We start from the raw sequence: 19,846 nt of genomic DNA on the forward strand, positions 1-19,846 counted from the left end.
AAGCAGGTCAGCACCATCACCTCCGTTTGCTTCCTTACCATCTGAATGATCTGGAATGTCTTCAGATGGCTCCCACCCAAAACCAGGTGAACGATCACACAAGCTCTCATTACCAGCAGACTAGACAACGGCAACTCCCTCTACGTAGGAATCACCACCCAACACTTGATGAAACTCTAGCCCATCCAGAACATAGCAGCCACACTCATCCTGGAGATCCCCAGACGGACGCACATCATCCCTCCCCTCTGGAAGCTCCACTGGTTACCAGGTGCGAAGAGATGCCAGTTCAAGCTGCTCACCCACGTTCACAAGGCAATACACACAATAAAAGACCAGCGTACCTCAACAATCAATTGAATTTCCACCAACCTACCATGAAACTCCACTCTGAATTCCTCTCCCTAGCAGCCACCCGACACATCCACCGGACGAACAGTGGAGGCCGCTCCTTCTCCCACCTAGCAGCCTAGGCCTGATACACCCTCTGCCTGCACCTCAGAGCCTCACCATCGCTCCAGCAGATCAGAAAGGACCTCAAGACCTGGATGTTCAACCAATAGAGGAACAGGCAGCGTGTTCTCGCGGCGCCTCTGGAACCTCATGGGTGATGCAGCCTCATTATGTAAATCCTGATTGATTGATTGATTGATTGATTGTTCAAAGGGAAATCCTACAGGCATGGGAGTCACATGAACCGTGTGCTTCTTCCCTCTCTTCTCACTGACCTGGCAGGTGAGACAAGTCCTACAGAAAGCATATGAAGCTTTGCTCGTCCGGGACCAATAAAAGTGGGTCACAAGCCTGTCAAAGGAAGTCCTGCCAGGGGTATCTTGTGAACCAAACCCAGTTGGAAGGAACCACCAGCACAAGAGCTGCCCAATGCACAGGCTCCCTAAGCTCACCATAGAGGAGGATGTTTCCCAATAAATAGGGTGATCGCTAGAGGTGTCATCAGCCACCTGGGATTTGGACTGCTGCCTCAGGCCCTCTAGGGTTGGGCACTCTCTCTGCACCTTGCAGAATGTGGCCTTAGTAGGCCCACCGTTAACTTGCCATCCAGCAAGCTCAGGCAGGTGTCCTCCCCGGTTGGTTCTGGGGCTGCTGCCTCTGACCCCAGATCCTCCGGTAGAACCCTCTTACGCCTCTACTCTTCTTCAGGGCCTGACTGTTGGAGTTGCAGACTGGTGATGTGGGAAGATGCTTCCTGATCTAGGAGATAAACCCCTTTGCTATTCAACACCAAAAAATGTGAATGTGCAAAGTGCTCTACCTTTAAATTACATTTTCCACAAGCTTTGGCTGAAGGTGACTGTTGCAAAGCAACCAACAGCTACAGGATCTAAACTAAAGTATTGTATATTTTATTGATATGTTCTCAGGAAGAGGACTAAAACTGTCTGTGTCCAAACTTAAAAGGTATAGGTAATCCTGTAGCATGCTTTTAAAACATTTGAAAGACTCCCGACTAACAGAACATAGTAACTACAAAATAGTTTTCCCATGATAACAACCAGGCTGTCATCTACTCGGAGGAATCTGTTGGATAAAAGATTGGCTGTTTTTGAGCTCCAGCCTCCTTAAAATCATGCCATTTTTACATCACTGGCCATTCGCCAGTCATTTCACGGACTGGCACATGTTTGTCATTCAAGGTTCTCAGCACTTGCTTCAGTTGGACTTCTTGACTTTTGGCAGTAATGGGGCAGATTAACATTTTTCATTCAGTGCACATGCTGGCACCTGCCCGTCGGAAACCACTGTGACTTCTTTCTGCTACTAGACTGTCATTGAATGCTTATCTGTAATGTGGACTGTCCCTCTTTCACAAGTAGCAAATGAGATATATTGTTTTGCTTGATTTAGAAGACTATAAATTTCCTAATATATATTTTTTTCATTTTACGTCAGGTATGTCAGACTTGGGAAGTATACTTGTGAAAGAGTTCACTACGTGTAATGAAAGCAGGACCCACATACTTCCAATTGATGACGAGCGAACTGTCTTCGTGGATGGTAAAAAGGAATTTAAAAGAATTGGGAATCGTCTTTACCATCAGAAATATAATATAGAAAAGAAGCGCTTTCCTTGTACCTATTGTGGGAAGAGTTTTACTCAGAAATCCTATCTTCTTCGGCACCAGAAAACCCATTCTGGTGAAAAGACATTTTCCTGCACTGAATGTCAGAAGAGTTTTACTCATTTGTCAATTCTTCAGCTTCATTACAGAAGTCACACTGGTGAGAAACCTTTTCCCTGCAATGAATGTGGTGAAACCTTTACTCAGCAGGGAGGGCTTAAACGTCACCTGAAAAAACACACGGGCGAGGTTGCGAAACGCTTTCCCTGCTCCGAATGTGGGAAGTGTTTTGTGTACAAGTCAGATCTTCAGCGTCACGAAAATATCCATATTAATAAGAGCTTTGCGTTTAAAATACGCGTTCAACAAGACCAGACAATTCAAAATGATGAGAAGCGCTTTCCCTGTACTGAATGTCATAAGAGCTTTACTAACCAAACGGCACTCAAACGCCACCTGAAAATCCACAGTGGTATAATCGAGAAACTTTTTCTCTGCAGCGAGTGTGGGAAGAGCTTTACTCACCAAACGGGATTCAAACGCCACCTGAAAATCCACATGGGTGCAATTGAGAAACCCTTTCCCTGCAGCGAGTGTGGTAAGACCTTTGTTTTCAGGTCAGATTTTCTGCATCATCAAAAAATCCATATTAGAAAAAGCTTTGTGTTTAAATCAGAATATCAACAAGCCCAGAGAGTTCGAAATGATTGGAAGCCCTTTCCGTGTACTGAATGTGGGAAGGGCTTTACTTCCCGAACAGGACTCAAACGCCACCTAAAAATCCACAAGGGTGAAGTTGAGAAACCCTTTCTCTGCAGCGAGTGTGGAAGGAGCTTTGTGTATAAGTCAGAGTTGGAACGTCACCAGAGAATCCACACTGGTGAGAAGCCCTTTGATTGCAATGTGTGTAGATAAAGCTTTAGCCAAAAGTCAATTCTTCGATGTCACCTGAAAACCTACAAAGAAGCCACTTTCATGCAATCGTTGGGAAAAGAGTTTTGATCAGCACACAAGTTTTAAACTTCACCAGATAATCCACACAGGTGAGAAACCATTTTTGTGCTTGAAATGTGTTGAGTAATGCATGAGAAACACCTTCTATATCATCGAAGAGTTTGCATGGATGAGAAGCCATTTTGTGCCCACACTATATGAAGAGCGTGATGAATACGTGATTGTCACTGTCACCAGACGTTCCACACGAGTGAGAAGCCATTTGTATACACAGAATGCGGCAAGAGGTTTGTAAAAAAGAGCCTTCTGTGACGCCATATTGTTAACATTGGGTTGGAACCCTAAAAGTAAAAAGATAGTTTCACAAAAGACCTCTTCAACATCACAAGTGAATTCTCACGAGGACTGGGCTTTTTAACCGATCCTCAACTTCATATAAGAATTCATATGGGTTGACCACTTAATCCCCACAGTAATGATGGTAAAAAAGTTTTACCAAAGGTTCATTTACAACATTGCTAGAGAATTCCCCGGGTTACAGCTCTCTGAGAGCACTGCATTAAAAAGAGATTTCTAAAGCACGACAAATGGTCCATTCTAGTCATGCTAGATGGCCGCTGGAAGATCAGGGCTCGAAGAGGTTCCTGGCTGTGGATCACTCTCAGTATAAATCCCTGCAGAAGCCGCCCTCCTGTGCGCAACTACAACTGCAACAATTACACCTACCTTTGTGCATCATCCTGAACAGCCAGAGGTCCGTGTTGAATCCATCTCCTCGCTCCCGGACGAATCTCCGCCATGACAACTGTCTAGACCCCGAACCACGCAAAGCTCGATGTGAGAGCCCTAGGCGGATACTGCTTTATTTACAATTTTCTTGAGTGATAGCCCAGCTGAGAGTGGGGTGGAATGCAAGGTCATAGGCACCACTTTACTCTACCCTACGTGACCTAGCGCCAGGGGGCGATCACCCCCTGAGGAATGATGGAGCCTGCCATATTGAAAATTGGTGGGTGAGGGGATCTGACTATTGTGCACCCGACACATAATTCTGCCTATTTGAACTTGCTCCAATATTCACATTCTCTTCAAAATCCCAGCAGCGTCGACATTGCTACTCCGGTGGAGTCGCTGCTGCAACTCTCATTCTGCCCTCCTACCAGCCTTAGCCTTAGGTAGTCAGCTCTCTGAGTGAGAGAACCTCTCCATTGCCTTAAGTCGCAACCATCTGCCCGTCTGACCAGATACTGTGGTCTCTGGCAATATTGTATGACGTTGAGGCTCCCATGTCTCCGTCCGCCTAACTATTTCACCTGCCGTGGCCCCCAATGTGCCACCGGTCGGGGGCCCCAATGTGCCCCCCTGCCATTTTCTCAATCTGCTTAATCACGAGGCGTCTACGGCTCCTATCGAGCCCATCCCACCGGACACCAACATGACTGCACTATTATTTGCGTACTGCTGCTTGCGCTGCCAAATGCGCACTGGGGCTATTAGATAGGCCTTCATTTTTGTTGTGCCCTCACCCTTCTGTGGTGAATGCATCTCAGGCAACCAATTTTCTTTACCCGTACAGATCTTCCTGAGCACATCAAGTTCTCTCAAGCATAGATTTTGAAAGAGGACTATTCAATAGAAACTAATAGGACCTCATTCATCTCTCTGCTGAAGGGTCAGACATCTTGGAATTAGCTCACTCCATTAGGGTCCTACACCTACTCTCCTTTCCACAATAGTACATCCTTGCCTCGTGACCTCCTCATGAATCTACAACATACCAATGTAATGAACCCCCTACTCTCCCCTGCCAGACACAACTCCTTCAAAATCATCCATCCACTAAATTTACCCAAAAACGCCTCAAAACATCTCAGAAAAAACTGCTCAAATTGAACACAGAAATACTGTTCCTAGATTCCTACTTCTGCTGCAATAAGAGTTTGATAACCAACAATCTCAGAAATGTTACCAGCCGTCAAGCTCAATGGAGAAAAGCCATATCCTCCATACTCGAGGTCACCTCCAGAGGGCTTCAAACTTACTATTGCCTCTCATCTGTGCACAATGCTGAAACCGCCATCACCATTTACAGTAACGGCACTCTACTCATCCAATCCTTTTATCGCAACCTGGAACACTTTGACAATCTCTTCTCCCACATTAAAGATAATGTAGGTAAAGACTTATCCCCCACCCAATTATCGCCTCTACAATCTACCACCAGTCAGATCACCAGCCTTCATCTACTCCTTCCTCCACCCCACCAATCCACTCTCCTCTGCCATCTTCTCATTCTCCTCCAGATGGCGTCATTTCTTCCCAGAATGCTCCTGCCCCTCTTGAGAGGGTGGACCCTAACCAAGGTCAGCACAGAATATTACCTCCTCACCCAAGAATGCCGACCCCTTCACAAACTACCAACTAGGACAACTACCCTCATCCATCTATAAGCAAGCCGACTCTCTTCTCTGATCTAATGATTGACAGTAACAACACCACTCTTGATCTAGTATCTGGCATTGATTTTGTAGCCCCCAAGCAGCCACCCAGAGAAGATACAAAAAAAGGTGGGGTTCCCCTCTGTATCCAAAAAAGCAGTCATAGCACCTATTAATTAAACTTCAATAAAACAAAGTCACAAGCATGTGCATGACGCTCAAATCTTAAATGCATGATTCTCCCAGCCCAAGAATAAGGCCAAAGGTCCACAACTATCAAAGACATAAGAACAGGAAAACCCCTGGAGCGAGTAATCTGTTACCTGTATTACAGGGACACGATCCAAAGCCGGTCGATTCTAACCGGGCGCCATGTCTCTCTGTCTATATATAGAGAGGTTCTCAATTCCGTCATGTGTATCGTGCGGTACACAGACAAAATATCGAAAATAAAATATCGGAAAGACAAAATATCGAAGTTTAAATATCGAGATACAAAAATATCGAAGGTAAGTAATATCGACAGTCTAAATATCGATATTGGCATGATATCAGTAATATCGAAGTTGTAAATATCGATGTTAATAATATCGAAATTAATAACTTTGATGTTACTAATATCAAGTTTTAAATAAATTTAGTGTATATTATATTGTATTTATTATGTTTTATTATTTATTTTTAATGTTATTTTATTAAATATTGTCTTTTACTACTGTAGCGGGTTGTGGGTTTATAGGGGAATAGGGTGGGAAGTAATTTAACTATGTTAAATTAATTATTAATTAGTAGGAATTATTAATTAATTAATTGAGAATTAATTTTTAATTATTTTTAATTAATTTATTAATAGATAAATATGTTCTGTAGCGGGTTATGGGTTTATAGGGGAATAGGGTGGGAAGTAATTTAATAATAATTAATTAATTGATATATGTTTGTACATATTTTAATTAATAATTAATTGGTCATTAATTTCTATTAATTAGTTAATTAATTATTATAATTTTTACATATTTATAATTATTAATTAGTTGGTAATTAATTATTATTAATTATTTAATTACATTAATTATAGTAATTTTTTTATATATAATTTATTGTTATTCTTAATTAATTAATTGTGCAAAATAATATTAATTATTAAATTAAATTAATTACAGCAAATGTGCTAATATATTTACTTTATTGTTATTGTTAATTAATAATTAATTGGTAATTAAATAATATTAATTAATTTTGGGTACAGGGGTATTTTTAGGGTTCAGGGTCAGTTTTCAGTTCATGGGTACAGGGGTATTTTTAGGGTTCAGGGTCAGTTTTCAGTTCATGGGTAAAGGGGTATTTTTAGGGTTCAGGGTCAGTTTTCAGTTCATGGGTAAAGGGGTATTTTTAGGGTTCAGGGTCAGTTTTCAGTTTTTGGGTAAAGGGGTATTTTTAGGGTTCATGGTCAGTTTTCAGTTCATGGGTAAAGGGGTATTTTTAGGGTTCTGGGTCAGTTTTCAGTTCATGGGTAAAGGGGTATTTTTAGGGTTCAGGGTCAGTTTTCAGTTTTTGGGTAAAGGGGTATTTTTAGGGTTCTGGGTCAGTTTTCAGTTCATGGGTAAAGGGGTATTTTTAGGGTTCAGGGTCAGTTTTCAGTTCATGGGTGAAGGGGTATTTTTAGGGTTCAGGGTCAGTTTTGGGTTTTTGGGTAAAGGGGTATTTTTAGGGTTCTGGGTCAGTTTTGGGTTTTTGGGGTACAGTCGTACAGGGTAAAAATAAAATTAATTTAAATTAAATCAATTAAATGAAATTAAAAAATATAAAATTAAATTACATTATTAAGTTTTTAATTTATTTTAAATGTATATGTATTAGTTTTAAATTTTTAATTATGTTTTAATATTTTTCTTTAATATTTGTAACATTATATGTATTTTATAATTATTTTTACATTATTATTAATACATTTAAAAAAACGATATTTTTAAATACGATATTTTTGTACTACGATATTATTTTTTCGATATTTTTGTACTTACCTTGTTAGGGATAGGATTCCTATATTTTTGACTTCGATATTTTTGTCCCGATATTTTTGTATTTCGATATTTTTGATTTCGATATTTTGTCAGACATTCGTATCGTGCGTATAGCGTCGTAACACTGATCACGTGTTCTGGACCCTCCCCATCCGCGCCATATTTGAGTGGAATAGCTGATTGTATATAGAGAAAAAAAGGGGTTGCAGCAAAATCATAAAATTAGAAGACAGACAAAGCAGAAGACACCCGATAAGTTGGGAGTTTATTATAATTGACTCACATTTCAAAATTACTAATCCATTAACAAAATGCGCCATATAGTTGTGTATAGAGACGGCTGGTGCACAAATTAGGTATAGTGAACTTGCGTTCTGAAAAGCCCATTTATTTGAAATGTATGCCGTATGATTGTATATAGAACCGGTACAATGTGTCCAAGCGCTTTTGCATCGACATATGTAAAAGTACGCTACCAGCCGGCGCCATATTTACACGGAGTTACATCCACAGGTAATGAGGGACCTTGACAATAAACCCAAATAACCCATATCCACTTTATATGTGGTGGGCTGTTTGTCCTACAAAAATACTCAATCATAACCAGGGGTCAAAAGCCAATATTAAATAGAAATTCCATACATGATTTATAAATTGCAAAAAACGTTTTTAAATTTCAATTGACGGGCTTACGTTCAAAAATACTAATATATTTAAAATTAGTACCATTTGATTTTATATAGCAACAGTATCAAGTGTCCAAACGAGAGTCCGATATTCAATGCGTTAAAGACTAGGTTTGTTATGCTAGAAAGTTTACTACACTTATTCAAATCCACATACCCTCCTCCCACATAACCCCTAAACCATACAACACTACAACCATGTCGACTAAAACCCATCCTCTAGTTTCCCCCTACCCTCAAAACCCATCACACATATCCCCCTAATCAATTTCACAATACTTCCACACACCGTTCAATGCTAAAGAACCTAAAAACAGAATAACAGTTAAAGAGGGCTAATCTATAGAACCTACTTCATAATACTGCAAAAGTTCGAACAAAAGGTTTCGTACCACAAAAAGCAGCCCGGGACTCAGAACAGCCTACAATCCGAACAGTTGACGCCCCTGCAAACATCAGGACCCCTCCACCTAAATGGAGGAGTTAACCGAATCTAGACCTCACCTCTCGACCCAACAGAGCAACTAGTCACCTATCAGACAACGATATCCACTCCCTTCTCACCACTTTCAACCAAGTACCTATCAAGCATATGATGCCTGTGGAAAAAAGCACGACAATTATCACACGCCCACACAGGGTTCCTCATCACAGTCATAGACCCATTAATAAATCTAACCTCAAACTAGTCCCCATATCTCATTCACCCGTAGATGTAACTAAAACTAACCTTAAATGAGCCGGTCAGCACTGAAACATGCTGCTGCTATTGCTGACCTCGTCCTCACTCTAGATCTGGATCTCCTACTGCGCACGGAAACATGCCCATATTGAACATCCTAGTACCTCCCAGCCATGACATCATTCGTTTGGACCGCTCTGGCCATTAGTAAATGTAATCCCCTTGTATCTAAAAAGTCAACTCTGTCCAGCAGTGATGTATTTCCCTCCTTTATCGAGAACACAAACCTAATCAGCAATGATCCCCATAATGCCAAGTAGCTCTTATCCCTCATAACCACTCCACCTCACCCCCCATGCCTGAGGGAAAACATGAAAGCCCCTCCCCCAAACAGCGCCTCTTGCTCCATCTTTAAGACTTTCAACGAATACAACATTTAAAAAATATTATCTTCTCTGAAATATAACCAATGTATTCACTCCTTATCCTTCAAACTCCTCAACGAGATGAAACATGCCCTGCTCCCCTTATGCACCAAGATCATCAACACCTCTGTTACAGGGCTCCGTACCAGATTTCTACAAAGAGGGCAAGTTGCCCCATCTTAAAAAAAAACAAAACATCAACCAGTCACATCTGAACAACTACCGCCCAAGCTTCTCACAAAAGGCATAGACCAACAACCATGCAATCATAGTAAGCAATTCCAACTCCTCTACCAATATCAATCTGGTTTCAGGACGGGTCACCGTACTCAAACTGACATGGTTTACATTGTTGACGACGCCCTGAAACGTCTCGACCACAATGAATCCTGCTTATTAATCATGCTTGACCTGGCAGCTGACTATGACATGATTAAACACGACAACCTCCTGAACCTCCTAGAATACAGGATAAGTCTCTCTGGCCCTGTTTAAAATGGTCCTTTTCATTCCTACACTACCGATCTCAAAGAATTATGATGATCCACGTCCGATACATCTAAACACCATTCACAATTGGTGTTCCTCAAGGCTCTTCACTCTCCTGCACCCTGTTCAACCTGCTCATGGAACCCCTGGCTGAAATCCTCGAACTGTCAAACATCTCATACCACATGTATGCGGATGAAACTCAACTTTAAGAAAATCACCTCTCCAGAAGAAATCAGCATCCTCAATAACACCCTGGCAAAAACTCAACACTGGCTAACTCGTCATCAACTAAAACTGAACAATCTCAAAACTGAATTCCTCTTAATCTCACCACCCAACCACACTCCTAACATCAAAGAATGGCTCTCAAATCTAACAGCCGTGAACTGCACCCCTCACATCATAACCTCAGCCAAATCTCTTGGAATAATCTTGGACTATCACCTTTCCATGGATAATCACACCTGCGTCGCCACCCGGGGCGTCAACTACCAGCTGCACACACTGAAAAAAAATACAACTTTTTCTCTGACTGCAAATCTCAAGACAGCGGTTCAAGCGCTGGTGACCTCCAAATTAGAATTGCCCCTAACATCTGGATCTTGCTTCCTCCTGAGACCAGATCCAATGGCTTAACAGCCACATTCATACGAGAAGCAAAGTTTCTACTATTGAACAGGTTCCTCCCCCAATGAAGATGCATTTTTCCCAGACTTTAGTTACTCTTTGAATATGTTTCTACGCTTTTTTAGTTCTTTTCTGTTCCTCCACTTAGGTATTACTCTTGTATGTTCTCCTTGTGTTTCCTCAATGTATAATGCTCTGATACCCAAAAGGACGCTATATGAAAGTCTATAAAAAAAATAAAGTTTGTTTTTTCTGTACAATAGCTGTGAAACACATTTTGTTCAAAGGATGGGCTCTAAAACTGAGGAATTCGGACAGGAATGACACTCTTCTCCTGCTCTGTTAGTGTGAGAGCTAGAAGGTTGCTCATCACACATATATTTCCATTATGTGATTTTGGTTCTTTCTTTTGTTTTAGACCTATTTTGACCATTCTTAACTGAGTGTTATCAGTTTCATATTCTCCTAAAGTGTTTACTTGTTCTCACAGTGGATCAAAAGCTAAACATAACATGCAAGTGTCTTTGTATAACACACACATAGGCAAAAGGCAAAGTGTGAAAGGCAAAGATGTTGAGTGATTGGAGGAGCAGCAGGGTTCTGCGATCGGAGGTGGGCAGTTAAAGTATCATGATGTGTTCTATAAAGAGGCGTGTCTTCAGCTGTTTGGTAAATTGGACTAGGATTTGGGCATAAGCCTCAAGAAATCTACTCGCCCACTCACTGTAGTGATTCAGATTTTATCCGGGCGGGCTATTTTTAGGGCCTACTGACCTGGTCTGGCGAGAGAGCTCCTGAAGAAGAACAGATGTTCTGAAAGGGAATGAGCAATAACGATGCCATTCAGTCTTGTTTTTTATCATGTTATGTTTGCGATGTGTTGAAAGTCAGGGGTCAAATGTCAGCTTACGTCTTCTTAAAAATTGCTGCTTATTTTATCCTGGAGATACGTGTTTACTAAACCCTCTAGCTTTGCAGTCTTGAAAAGAATAAAGTGAGCCGTCTGACAGTCTGGCTGGCGTACAAGCAGTAGAAAAAGAACGGCTGTAGGATTTAAATTGCTTGTAAATGAACTGTACTAATACTTCAAAATATATTTCATTAGTTAGGGAAGTATTTTATTTTACATTTTGAAGTGTTGATGGAAACAAAGATTTTAATAGGATCAAAACACATCAAAGCGCTTCACTTGGTGATGTGCAAATGATGAATATTTGCTGAAACCAGCTTTACACAGAGATGCTATATAGTTTTATCAGTAAAACTGCATGTCAGTTGGAAAGTTTGTGCCCTTTTAAATGGAAATGTGCTTTCTGCAAAGGACAGTGCACTACCACATCATGCTTTAGTAATATATGAAAATGAGAGTTGAATTGAGAAACATTCCTGGCCCACCCTGATGACAATACTGATAGTGAACTAAGTGGCAAGTCACGGGGCCTTATGTGGGCTAGATTAGTATTATACACAGAGCAAAAAATCAGTATTTTAAATCAAGCAAAAGGTTTATTGCACATCTCACATGCTAAACTCACATATTTGTTGGCGTTCTCATATATGGTAGTTGAAGAATGTGGTGAAATAAAATATTTGCCTACGATCACTCAATTTGAGATTAGATTATGGACCGACCGCAGTACAGTTTAGTCAAGTAGATTATTCACGTCACTCGACCTGCAGGTCTGGTAATATGTTTTTGATTTTTCAAAGCCTCGGGCAGTCCTGATGAGTACGCAAATTTTGTTCCAGATCCTGGGTGTATAAATGAAAATGGCTGTTTTTTTCTATTGCACCTCTTTGTCTCTGGTTTCATGTCTGTGGGTTTGTGGAAGCAAGCCTTTTCAGAGACCCACCGGGACAGGGGTTCATCCTTCTTTGTCCTCAGGTCCTTGGACTAGCAAAATAGAGATTGGCACGGAAGCTTTAATATCAAGCAAATATTTAATTATCACTCATGAGAGGGACTACATCGATACAGAACCCTCAGGCAATGTATGAGGCAGTACATGGAATACAGAAACCAAGGTGCTTATATACACCTTTTATTGCAGAGTAAGCATGGAGATTCAAAAAGAGGCGGTACAAGTATACACAAGAATAGCTATTCACAAATATGGACAAGCAGAAAAACCTTAGTCAACAGAGTGGGAGGGGTAACGAAACTGATTACATCAGTTGAGATAGTCTGGCAGTTACACTTAAGACAGGTGCATTCTAACAGCTACAAGCCTTCCTGAGCATGCGCAATGCTCTGGCTCATTACTGAAGGAGTTAACTATAGTTGATGTCTCAGGCAGAATAGTAAAGCAGGCGACAGTGAAGATGGAAGGAACACATGGCAAACACATGGTTCACTAAAATGAATGCCAAAAAAAAATGGCTTCACCTCATGCTAGCAGCGATTTCTGCCAATTTCCACAGAAGACACTTTTAGCATTAGCTGAAGACACAAGTAGAAACAAGGAAACATCTTGCACATCAATTTTCATCATATCACTAACTTCTTGGTCTAATACATATTGGGCGTTCACCTTCTTAACGTTGCTTTTGTTGGGTATACAAAGTGAAACACTAAAGGAACGAAGCATCGAGCCACGTTGTATACATAAACAGCATAACAGTAGGATCGCAAATAATATACATAGAACTGTCAAAAGTTTACAGCCCCAGGTAACGAACCATGTCCATAACCAGCCAGTGAAAGTACATGTTCCCAAATCGGGATGAATCTCAGCAGCTATTTTATGCAGCTTAGAGATTGCATCAAAAACTGAAGGGGCATGATCAGGGATGTAAACACAACAGCTGCTCCCGATGATGCGACATGCACCACCACGATCAGCCAACACGACGTCGAAGGACCATTCTGTTTTGGAGCGCCACAATCCTCGCAATTTGCAGTTCTTCTGTGATATTTCTAAGTGCCATAGCTGTTTGGTTGGTTACAGCCTCTACAACAAGTGTTAAGTGTCTGATTTTCCAGCTGTTTAAGCCAGCCCCAATAAAGAAGAACAATCCCAAATTAAAGTCAACATATTGCTGCAGTGCAGTGTCAGTCTGATCCACCTCATCATTATTAAATTTTCTCTTTGGTCGGCTCTTAGAAATGTCATTGTATAGTTATTCCCACATATAAAGTAAGTACTGTGTGGTGACATAAAACTGCTGTTGTTTACTAGAGTAATCAACAAAACCAGAGTAAAGTCGCATTTTCCCAAGGGAATACTTCCAATACTGTTCACACATAGGTCTGCTTGTGCTCTGGTAACAGCTATAACAGGAGGCCCATTCCCCTTGACAGTTCGAGTGTTTGGGAAAACATAACACATGGAGGATTTCTCCGGCGATACTCCTCCATTTCCCATACAGTCCCTTTAGCTTGTGGATCTCCTTCCTCATCAGGGTAGCACACTTTATTAAGTTGAAAATGTAGTCTTCAGCATAAGTAATATTAGCAACTTCAAATGTCCATAGCAGCGCAAACCAGGCCCTACAGGATCCATTGTGTGAAAACAGCAGAGGAATGAAAGGTGTCCCTCTCTTTTTCTGATGAGCTGGCATAATTCCACACACCCAACAGTTGGTAATGTTCGTAGAATTATGGGTGTGGTGCAACATTTGAATGAACGTATTGAAGAGTAGGACATTCTGTGCTGAGGCTCATGATAGGGAAGGGAGTTGTAACGATGCTCAATGGGAACAGGAGTAGTGACAGTAGATTTTGAGCAGGAGTTACTCTCTCTATAACCCATGTTATCGTAGCAATGACGATAACAATGGAAGTGAGTCCAACAATAAACATTTCTGTCACAAACTTTCGCTGCAGTTGATCTCTTTTCTACAGATCTTTTCGCTTCGATGTTGAAAAACAAAACAGATGAAGCCCTAAGGTCCTGGGCAGCCGCTGGTTTATTCACTGAGGGTTGAGAATGGTTCTACAGTGTTACCCCCCTTTGTATCTTAGTCTTTCACCAACCCAGGGCGGTGACTCAACCAGTCTTTTTCAGCAATGCGGTCTTTGTTTTCCGGGGTCGCAGCTGATATCGAGATGCACCAGGGATCGTATGGTCCAGGAAGGCTTCCTCAGGTTTTGTAGGTGACGCAGCTTGGCCTCTCTCTGTGTCCAGGATGTCGCGATGATTAGTCAATGTAGCAGGTTCCACCAAAGCGGACGGTACCCTCTTGCAGTGGGTGGAGTGGATCCAGTTCTTCCGATTGGTCACTCGGACTGCAGTTCTGGTTGCCAAGAGCACCTGCTCAGTTCCGCGCCATCTGGGTTCCAGGCTGCTCGACTGCTGGAACACCTTGATCATCACATAATCACCAGGCTATAGATCATGACCATCACCTTGCGACCTGTCAGGAAGAGCTTCTAGAACCTGTTGATGAATACAAAGCAAGCTGTCAGTCAACCGAGACAAGTAGTCGCTCATCAGCACATGAGGCACATCATGTATAGTGCGTGGCTTAGGAATCCCCAAATATTCTTTGGCCTCCCAAACACTACCTCATATGGTGTGAGGCCAGACTGTGTATGTGGCACCGATCTAATGGATAGCAATGGCAAAGGCAGTGCATCAGGCCATTTCAGAGATGTGGAAGCCTGTATTTTAGCCAACTTAAGCTTGAGGGTAGAATTGTATCGTTCCACTAACCCTGCTGATTTTGGGTAAAAAACAGCATGGAACTTCTGCCAATTTCCCAATCCTTTCAAGACATACTCAACAACTTGCCCAATGAAATGAGGCCCGTTGTCACACCACAGGACTCGAGAAACACTGAATCTGGGGAAGAACTCCTTTAGGAGCACCTTTGCTGTATTATCTTTCATATCGTACGCCTCGATCCACTTACTAAAGGCACATACCACTACCAGGACATACTTTAGGTTATTACAGCGTTCAAGCTGGATGGAATTCATTTGCAGAACATCAAAAGGGGCAGTTGTTGTGGCAAACCCTCCTGTTGGAGTTTGTGTTACCTTTCCGGTATTATACTGAAGACAAATCAGACAAGACTGGACTATCTTTTTAGCTGTGCCGGCAATCTCTGGAATATCCCCAACTTGCATAAGTAGCTTTGCTATTGAGGATGCTCCAACTTGTGCCGGCCCATTTGTCATGTGAATCAAGGGATGTAAGTAGGCTGTGGGCAATCTCCACTTGGTCATGTCTTTATTCCTCCTGCAGCCCTCATCATCCAATGTTCCCTCCTTAGACCATTGGTTTAATTCTTCAGCAGGGGCACATCGCTTCATGTACAGCACCTTTTGCCTGGCATCATGCCAACGTTCAACCTGTGACTTAACCATGTATATAGATGTAGTGCTTCGCTACATTGCAGTCTCATTGGCTGTGTGATCCGCGAAGGCATTGCCCTGCCCTATTTTATCAGTTACTTTCTTGTGTGCACTGCACTTAACAATCGCTACTTTCTTAGGATATGTCAGGGCAGTAAAGAGATTACCTACTAATTCCCCATGCAGTATTTGTGTCCCATGTGATGTAAGGAAGCCTCTTTCCTTCCAGAGTAGCCCAAAATCATGACCCACTCCAAAAGTATATCGGCTATATCGGCTATCAGTGTAGATATTAACAGAAAAATCAGTACTAAGTTCACGTGCTCCTTTTAGTGCTATCAACTCAGCTGCCTGAGCTGACTTCTGTGGGATGCGGGTTGTCTCAACTAATGTCTGAAGTGTAATTGTGTACGCAGCTAATGTTGTGCCACTGGGCAATTTCAGGCAAGACCCATCAACCCACAATTTTCCATCAACACTATAAAGCGGTGTATCTTGTAAGTCAACCCGACTCTTTGTTTATTCCTCAGTAAGGGATATGCAGTCATGGGACTCTTGCGACTGAGACTGAGTAGCTGGGAATGGCAATAGAGTAGCCGGATCAAGAGTCGAACATCTTTTCAAGGTGATATGAGGAGCCAAAAGTGTCAATTCATATCCTATCAAGCGAGCACTAGTTAAGTGCTGTGTTTTTGTTTGGTTCAACAGGGCGTCAACTGCATGGGGTACTAACACAATCTATGTGACAAGACTATCCCCTCACTCTGACTTATGGACACAGCTGCCGCTGCCACAGAACGAAAACACCCAGGCAACGCACGAGCGAGTGGATCAAGGACAACCGGGAAATATGCACAAGGACGCTACTTATCACAGTGTGTCTGTGTTAAAACTGAGAGACCGCAACCATCTCTCTCGTCTACATAGAGTGTAAAAGCCTTAGTGTAGTCTGGAGTTCCTAATACTGGTGCAGAACATAGATCTTGACGCATCTGTTGAAAAGCCTTTTGGCATTCAGTAGTCCATGGGAGAGGCATCGGTGTGTCTTTAGTCAAAAGGGACAACAAGGGTTTAACAAGGTGAGAAAAGCTAGGAATCCACTGCCTACAGAAAGAAGTAAGGCCAATCAGTGCACGAATATCCTTCTAAGTACGGGGCACTGGCGAGTCTAAAATAGCTTGAATGCTATCTGCTGTGAGTGCATGTCCCTCCTTAGACAGGAGGTGACCTAAATAGGTAACCTGCTTTCTACAATATTGCAATGTCTTCCGGGAAACTTTGTGATGGTGAGATGTAAGAAAGGAGAGCAATAACAGTGTAACTTCTTCACACTGTTCAGGGATATCAGCAGCCAACAAGTTGTCATCAACATATTCTACGAGAGCCACCCCTTTCGACACAGGGAAAGAATCAAGCTGTCTTTTCAATGCCTAGCTGTAAATGCTAGGACTCTCTGCATACCCCTGCGGAGCTCTACAAAATCTGAATGATCGAATATTCAAAGTGAAGCCGAACAAATAGCGGCTGTGAGGGTGAATAGGTATCAAGAAGAAAGCATTCTTCATGTCGATCACTCTGAATGAAGTTACAGTCGGAGGAACCATAGTAAGAAGTGTTGTGATGTCAGAGACTACCGGGTAGTAGGGCACTATAATCTCTCGTAAGTCAATGATAAACCTGTATATTTTAGAATCTGTGTCTTTTTTCAAGATGGGAAGGATAGGACTATTACAAATATTGTAAGGGACTTCTTCCACACCTCCTACTCTAATCAGATCTTGAACAATACGTATTAGTGCCACTTCACCTTCTCGAGATATTTTATATTGAGGCAGTCGAGGCAATGAAGTGCCCTCCTTCACTTGAATATGGACTGGTGGGATAACCATTTGTCCCACATCGGTATCTGATATAGCCCACAAAGTACTAGGTAGTGATGCCAAAGCAATATTTTCCTTAAGGAGACAAGACCTCTCAACTATGGGATAGTTATCATTTACAATAACATGCACACCTTCTGGGGAACAACATATCTTAGCACGAAAATGTTTGAGCATATCAAGAACCATAATATTGTCCGGTATGTAAGGGGAAAGCAAAAAGGGACAGGCTGCAGGGAAAGCAAAAAAGGACAGGCTGCAGGGAATTTATCAACATGAAATGCAAGCAGCTGTGACAGTGGGCTAAGCAAAGATGTCCCATCGAATCCTACCGATGTTATTCTTAAGCCAGACAGGGGAGCCCTAGGAACCAATGGTTTGGATAGGTCACTACGAGTAGCACCTGTGTCAACCAAAAACCGACCACCCTATGTTTGCATTAACATAGGGACCCTTTTGATCTACTGGGACTTCAACTGGTTCTTTACCCCATCCTAGGCATTCCAATGCATAATTAGAGTCCTTCAAATCATCAGTTGAATAATCGGACATTTGATATTGATTTCGCCTATCAAAAGCATTAGAGGGGGACGTGGCTACGACAGCCGGCATGGCGGACGCGGCTTAGTTGAGCTCTGTCCCGCCGTTAATTTCCTTGCTCAGATATCCTGCCTTCCCCCTCGTCCGAGCTCGTCCCGCGGCGGGAAGTGTGGCGGAGGGTGTCCGGCAGGCTCTGGGCGACTTTGGGCCACATCGGTGGTGGGAGCGGTGTGCGGTCGGCCCCGGAGGCGGAGCGGCCTATATCGGTCGGAGGCGCCGGGACCTCGATTTTGGAGGCACCCGGGGAGCGCAACAATAGACAGCGGACGGCCGGGCTGGACTGTGGTGCGGCCCGCCTCTGGCCCGAGTGCGACTGCTGGCATACCGGAGCCTGTGGAGTAACTCGACGGCCCCGACGCTGAGCTGGGGGCCTGAGCGGACGCCCAGTGATCACGACCGGCTGGGCACAGATCGGCAGGCTGACTGAGGACGGCAGCCGGGGGCCCCGAAGACGCCTGGGCCCAGAGCAAGGTGACCCGCGCGGTGAGTGCGCAGCTGGGATTTGAGGGGCAGTGAAGTGGAGGGGCCGATGCAGACGGCTCGGCGGTCGGATCGGGCAGCGGCGGACTAGGCCGTCGAGATCCACGTGGTCTGCTCCTGAAGTGGCCTGTGTCAGGCTGCTTAGTGCTTACTGGGATATGGTGGTCGTGTCGGTCCGCGGCGTGCCCCCTTGAGACCCCGACTGTGGTGCGGCGGTCTTCTGGCCGCCGTGAAAGTGGCGCAACGCACAGTGTGAGGTGCAGACCCTCGCTGGATAGCCCCATCGGCCCTACACAGACTGCACAGGGCGACCGGGCAGTCGTGGGGCCCGGGGATCGCCTACCCTCTCCTGAGCAATACCGGGTGGAGCTGCGGGCTGGAGCGGGGAGTGTTGTGGGGCCTTGGCGGTCCACGAGATGCTGAAGACGGCGGGTGGGCTGCCTGAGTGGACCGCGCTGCGCACTGCCTATTTGCCTGAGTCCGGTGTCTCTGGGGATAATAGCTGGAGGGCCGGTGAAAGACGACTGGCGGAGGAGGCCCCCTGGGTTGGGGTGGTGTAAACCCCGGGGCCAGCGAGATAGACCTTCCACGGCACTGACCCCACCGACCGGAGACCATGACCAGAGGCGGGGCGGCAGTGGAACTTCGAAGCAGGCTACCCTCGACAAGTTCACCGGAGCAGGGGGGACAGCCGGGGCCTCCGGGGGCCCTCCACCCCAGGGACCAGATAATGCAGCACTCCTGGCGGCAATCACCCAATCCAGAGACACTCTTGACGCCAAAATAGGGGCAGTTGGGGTGGATGTTTCTTTATTGCGCCAGGATTTGCGCAACGCAGTGGCCCGTATCACGGAGGCTGAAGCGCGGATTACCGGAGTGGAGGATGATGTGGTAATATTAAAGAAGAAAGTGGCCACCATGGAAGGAATTCAGAAGGGCCTGGCGCTCCGGGCGGAGGATGCCGAAGGGCGGGCTCGGCGCAACAACCTACGGTTTGTTGGATTTCCGGAGGATTGCGAAAAAGGGGACATGGAGGCCTTTCTCACTCGCTGGTTGGAGGGTTGGCTGCCACCGGAATCCCTCTCTCGCTGTTTTGTCATCGAGCGGGCACACAGGGCGCTTGCTCCTAAGCCATCAGTCGGGGAGCGCCCACGACCGGTGATAGCCAAATTGCTTAA

The 19,846-nt window shown here is 43.9% G+C and overlaps 1 pseudogene; it reads left to right on the forward strand.

Annotated features, from left to right (window-relative positions):
* The first annotated feature begins 692 nt into the window (after positions 1-692).
* On the forward strand, positions 693-3,083 carry LOC144805520 (uncharacterized; annotated as a pseudogene).
* Positions 3,084-19,846: the final 16,763 nt, after the last annotated feature.

Source organism: Lissotriton helveticus (genome assembly GCF_964261635.1).
Source record: "Lissotriton helveticus chromosome 1_1 unlocalized genomic scaffold, aLisHel1.1 SUPER_1_unloc_13, whole genome shotgun sequence".
Classification (NCBI taxonomy): Eukaryota; Metazoa; Chordata; class Amphibia; order Caudata; family Salamandridae; genus Lissotriton; species Lissotriton helveticus.